The 6,000-nt window shown below is 49.3% G+C and overlaps 1 protein-coding gene across 1 annotated transcript in view; it reads left to right on the forward strand.

Moving 5' to 3' along the window:
• Positions 1–4,383, forward strand: part of LOC132380444 (ribosome-binding protein 1-like) — a 67,998-nt gene extending 63,615 nt beyond the window's left edge. Inside the window, exon 2 of the mRNA XM_059949243.1 lies at positions 4,338–4,383. The gene's annotated coding sequence lies outside the window, so the exon portion shown is untranslated. The remainder of the gene's footprint in view (positions 1–4,337) is intronic.
• The last annotated feature ends 1,617 nt before the right edge of the window (positions 4,384–6,000 follow it).

A 6,000-nucleotide genomic window follows, 5' to 3' on the forward strand; every position in this document is an offset into this window, starting at 1 on the left:
GGAAGGCTCACAAGGACAGGAAAGTGATGGAAAAGTTCACAAGGACAGGGAAGTGATGGTGGAAGCTTCACAAGGACAGGGAAGTGCTGGAGGATGTTTCACAAGGACAGGGAAGTGATGGCCGAAGGTTCACAAGGACAGGGAAGTGTTGGAAAAGGTCTCAGGGACAGGGACGTGCTGCGGGGAGGTTCACAAGGACAGGGATGTGATGGAGTGAGGTTCACAAGGACAGGGAAGTGCTGGAGGAAGTTTCAGAAGGACAGGGAAGATAGAGGAAGTTTCAGAAGGACAGGGAAGATAGAGGATGGTTCACAAGGACAGGGAAGATGGAGGAAGTTTCACAAGGACAGGGAAGATGGAAGAAGGTTCACAAGGACAGGGTAGTGATGGAGGAAGCTTCACAATGACAAGAAAGGTAGACGAAGGTTCACAAGGACAGGGAAGTGATGGAAAACTTCACAAGGACAGGGAAGTGATGGAAAAGTTCACAAGAACAGGGAAGTGCTGGAGGAAGGTTCACAATGACAGGAAGTGATGGAGTAAGGTTCACAAGTACAGGGAAGTGATGGAGGAAGGTTCACAAGGACAGGGAAGTGCTGGAGGAAGGTTCACAAGGACAGGGAAGTAATGGCGGAAGGTTCACAAGGACAGGGAAGTGATGGAAAAGTTCCCAAGGACAGGGAAGATGGAGGAAGGCTCACAAGGACAGGAAAGTGATGGAAAAGTTCACAAGGACAGGGAAGTGATGGTGGAAGGTTCACAAGGACAGGGAAGTGCTGGAGGATGTTTCACAAGGACAGGGAAGTGATGGCCGAAGGTTCACAAGGACAGGGAAGTGTTGGAAAAGGTCTCAGGGACAGGGACGTGCTGCGGGGAGGTTCACAAGGACAGGGAAGTGCTGGAGGAAGGTTCACAAAGACAAGGAATTGATGGAAAAGTTCACAAGGACAGGGAAGTGATGGAAAAGTTCACAAGGACAGTGAAGTGCTGGAGGAAGGTTCACAGGGACAGGGAAGTGATGGAAAAGTTCACAAGGACAGCGAAGCACAGGAGGAAGGTTCACAAGGACAGGGAAGTGATGGATGAAGGTTTACAAGGACAGGGAAGATGGAGGAAGGTTGACAAAGACAGAGAAGCGCTGGAGGAAGGTTCACAAGGACAGGGAAGTGATGGATGAAGGTTTACAAGGACAGGGAAGCGCTGGATGAAGGTTCACAAGGACAGGGAAGATGGAGGAAGGTTCACAAGTACAGGGAAGTCCTGGAGGAAGGTTCACGATGACAGGAAAGTTAGACGAATGTTGGCAAGGACAGTAAAGTGATGGAAAACTTCGCAATGACAGGGAAGTGATGGAAAAGTTCACAAGAACAGGGAAGTGCTGGAGGAAGGTTCACAATGACAGGAAGTGTTGGAGGAAGGTTCACAAGTACAGGGAAGTGATGGAGGAAGGTTCACAAGGACAGGGAAGTGCTGGAGGAAGGTTCACAAGGACAGGGAAGTGATGGAGCAAGGTTCCCAAGGACAGGGAAGTGATGGAAAAGTTCCCAAGGACAGGGAAGATGGAGGAAGGTTCACAAGGACAGGGAAGTGATGGAAAAGTTCCCAAGGACAGGGAAGATGGAGTAAGTTTCACAAGGACAGGGAAGATGGAGGAATGTTCACAAGGACAGGGAAGAGATGGAGGAAGGTTCACAAGGACAGGGAAGTGATGGAGGAAGGTTCACAAGGACAGGGAAGTGATGGAAAAGTTCACAAGGACAGGGAAGTGCTGGAGGAAGGTTTACAAGGACAGGGAAGTGCTGGAGGAAGGTTTACAAGGACAGGGTAGTGATGGAGGAAGTTTCACAAGGACAAGGATGTGCTGGAGGAAGGTTCACAAGGACAGGGAAGTGATGGAAATGTTCTCCAGTACAGGGAAGCAATCGAGGAAGGTTTACAAGGACAGGGAAGTGATGGAAAACTTCACAAGGATAAGGAAGTGCTGGAGGAAGATTTACAAGGACAGGGAAGTGCTGGAGAAAGGTTTACAAGAACAGGGTAGTGATGGAAAAGTTCCCATGGACAGGGAAGATGGAGTAAGTTTCTCAAGGACAGGGAAGTGCTGGAGGAAGGTTCACAAGGACAGGGAAGTGATGGAAAAGTTCACAAGGACAGGGAAGTGATGGAAAAGTTCACAAGGACAGTGAAGTGCTGGAGGAAGGTTCACAGGGACAGGGAAGTGATGGAAAAGTTCACAAGGACAGCGAAGCACAGGAGGAAGGTTCACAAGGACAGGGAAGTGATGGATGAAGGTTTACAAGGACAGGGAAGATGGAGGAAGGTTGACAAAGACAGAGAAGCGCTGGAGGAAGGTTCACAAGGACAGGGAAGTGATGGATGAAGGTTTACAAGGACAGGGAAGCGCTGGATGAAGGTTCACAAGGACAGGGAAGATGGAGGAAAGTTCACAAGTACAGGGAAGTCCTGGAGGAAGGTTCACGATGACAGGAAAGGTAGACGAATGTTGGCAAGGACAGTAAAGTGATGGAAAACTTCGCAATGACAGGGAAGTGATGGAAAAGTTCACAAGAACAGGGAAGTGCTGGAGGAAGGTTCACAATGACAGGAAGTGTTGGAGGAAGGTTCACAAGTACAGGGAAGTGATGGAGGAAGGTTCACAAGGACAGGGAAGTGCTGGAGGAAGGTTCACAAGGACAGGGAAGTGATGGAGCAAGGTTCCCAAGGACAGGGAAGTGATGGAAAAGTTCCCAAGGACAGGGAAGATGGAGGAAGTTTCACAAGGACAGGGAAGTGATGGAAAAGTTCCCAAGGACAGGGAAGATGGAGTAAGTTTCACAAGGACAGGGAAGATGGAGGAATGTTCACAAGGACAGGGAAGAGATGGAGGAAGGTTCACAAGGACAGGGAAGCGCTGGAGGAAGGTTCACAAGGACAGGGAGGATGGAGGAAGGTTCACAAGGACAGGGAAGTGCTGGAGGAAGGTTCACAAGGACAGGGAAGCGATGGAAAAGTTCACAAGGACAGGGAAGTGATGGAAAAGTTCCCAAGGACAGGGAAGTGATGGAGGAAGGTTCACAAGGACAGGGAAGTGATGGAAAAGTTCACAAGGACAGGGAAGTGCTGGAGGAAGGTTTACAAGGACAGGGAAGTGCTGGAGGAAGGTTTACAAGGACAGGGTAGTGATGGAGGAAGTTTCACAAGGACAGGGATGTGCTGGAGGAAGGTTCACAAGGACAGGGAAGTGATGGAAATGTTCTCCAGTACAGGGAAGCAATCGAGGAAGGTTTACAAGGACAGGGAAGTCATGGAAAACTTCACAGGGACAGGGAAGTGCTGGAAATGTTCACAAGGATAAGGAAGTGCTGGAGGAAGATTTACAAGGACAGGGAAGTGCTGGAGAAAGGTTTACAAGGACAGGGTAGTGATGGAAAAGTTCCCAAGGACAGGGAAGTGATGGAGGAAGGTTCACAAGGACAGGGAAGTGATGGAAAAGTTCACAAGGACAGGGAAGTGCTGGAGGAAGGTTTACAAGGACAGGGAAGTGCTGGAGGAAGGTTTACAAGGACAGGGTAGTGATGGAGGAAGTTTCACAAGGACAGGGATGTGCTGGAGGAAGGTTCACAAGGACAGGGAAGTGATGGAAATGTTCTCCAGTACAGGGAAGCAATCGAGGAAGGTTTACAAGGACAGGGAAGTCATGGAAAACTTCACAGGGACACGGAAGTGCTGGAAATGTTCACAAGGATAAGGAAGTGCTGGAGGAAGATTTACAAGGACAGGGAAGTGCTGGAGAAAGGTTTACAAGGACAGGGTAGTGATGGAAAAGTTCCCATGGACAGGGAAGATGGAGTAAGTTTCACAAGGACAGGGAAGTGCTGGAGGAAGGTTTACAAGGACAGGGTAGTGATGGAGGAAGTTTCACAAGGACAGGGATGTGCTGGAGGAAGGTTCACAAGGACAGGGAAGTGATGGAAATGTTCTCCATTACAGGGAAGCAATCGAGGAAGGTTTACAAGGACAGGGAAGTGATGGAAAAGTTCACAGGGACAGGGAAGTGCTGGAAATGTTCACAAGGATAAGGAAGTGCTGGAGGAAGATTTACAAGAACAGGGAAGTGCTGGAGGAAGGTTCACAATGACAGGAAGTGTTGGAGGAAGGTTCACATGTACAGGGAAGTGATGGAGGAAGGTTCACAAGGACAGGGAAGTGCTGGAGGAAGGTTCACAAGGACAGGGAAGTGATGGAAAAGTTCCCAAGGACAGGGAAGATGGAGTAAGTTTCACAAGGACAGGGAAGATGGAGGAATGTTCACAAGGACAGGGAAGAGATGGAGGAAGGTTTACAAGGACAGGGAAGTGATGGAGGAAGGTTCACAAGGACAGGGAAGAGATGGAAAAGTTCACAAGGACAGGGAAGTGATGGAAAAGTTCACAAGGACAGTGAAGTGCTGGAGGAAGGTTCACAGGGACAGGGAAGTGATGGAAAAGTTCACAAGGACAGCGAAGCACAGGAGGAAGGTTCACAAGGACAGGGAAGTGATGGATGAAGGTTTACAAGGACAGGGAAGATGGAGGAAGGTTGACAAAGACAGAGAAGCGCTGGAGGAAGGTTCACAAGGACAGGGAAGTGATGGAAAAGTTCCCAAGGACAGGGAAGATGGAGGAAGGTTCACAAGGACAGGGAAGTGATGGAAAAGTTCCCAAGGACAGGGAAGATGGAGTAAGTTTCACAAGGACAGGGAAGATGGAGGAATGTTCACAAGGACAGGGAAGAGATGGAGGAAGGTTCACAAGGACAGGGAAGCGCTGGAGGAAGGTTCACAAGGACAGGGAGGATGGAGGAAGGTTCACAAGGACAGGGAAGTGCTGGAGGAAGGTTCACAGGGACAGGGAAGCGATGGAAAAGTTCACAAGGACAGGGAAGTGATGGAAAAGTTCCCAAGGACAGGGAAGTGATGGAGGAAGGTTCACAAGGACAGGGAAGTGATGGAAAAGTTCACAAGGACAGGGAAGTGCTGGAGGAAGGTTTACAAGGACAGGGAAGTGCTGGAGGAAGGTTTACAAGGACAGGGTAGTGATGGAGGAAGTTTCACAAGGACAGGGATGTGCTGGAGGAAGGTTCACAAGGACAGGGAAGTGATGGAAATGTTCTCCAGTACAGGGAAGCAATCGAGGAAGGTTTACAAGGACAGGGAAGTCATGGAAAACTTCACAGGGACAGGGAAGTGCTGGAAATGTTCACAAGGATAAGGAAGTGCTGGAGGAAGATTTACAAGAACAGGGAAGTGCTGGAGGAAGGTTCACAATGACAGGTAGTGTTGGAGGAAGGTTCACATGTACAGGGAAGTGATGGAGGAAGGTTCACAAGGACAGGGAAGTGCTGGAGGAAGGTTCACAAGGACAGGGAAGTGATGGAAAAGTTCCCAAGGACAGGGAAGATGGAGTAAGTTTCACAAGGACAGGGAAGATGGAGGAATGTTCACAAGGACAGGGAAGAGATGGAGGAAGGTTCACAAGGACAGGGAAGTGATGGAGGAAGGTTCACAGGGACAGGGAAGTGATGGAAAAGTTCACAAGGACAGCGAAGCACAGGAGGAAGGTTCACAAGGACAGGGAAGTGATGGATGAAGGTTTACAAGGACAGGGAAGATGGAGGAAGGTTGACAAAGACAGAGAAGCGCTGGAGGAAGGTTCACAAGGACAGGGAAGTGATGGAAAAGTTCCCAAGGACAGGGAAGATGGAGGAAGGTTCACAAGGACAGGGAAGTGATGGATGAAGGTTTACAAGGACAGGGAAGATGGAGGAAGGTTGACAAAGACAGAGAAGCGCTGGAGGAAGGTTCACAAGGACAGGGAAGTGATGGAAAAGTTCCCAAGGACAGGGAAGATGGAGGAAGGTTCACAAGGACAGGGAAGTGATGGATGAAGGTTTACAAGGACAGGGAAGATGGAGGAAGGTTGACAAAGACAGAGAAGCGCTGGAGGAAGGTTCACAAGGACA

Source organism: Hypanus sabinus, chromosome 24, assembly GCF_030144855.1.
Source record: "Hypanus sabinus isolate sHypSab1 chromosome 24, sHypSab1.hap1, whole genome shotgun sequence".
Classification (NCBI taxonomy): Eukaryota; Metazoa; Chordata; class Chondrichthyes; order Myliobatiformes; family Dasyatidae; genus Hypanus; species Hypanus sabinus.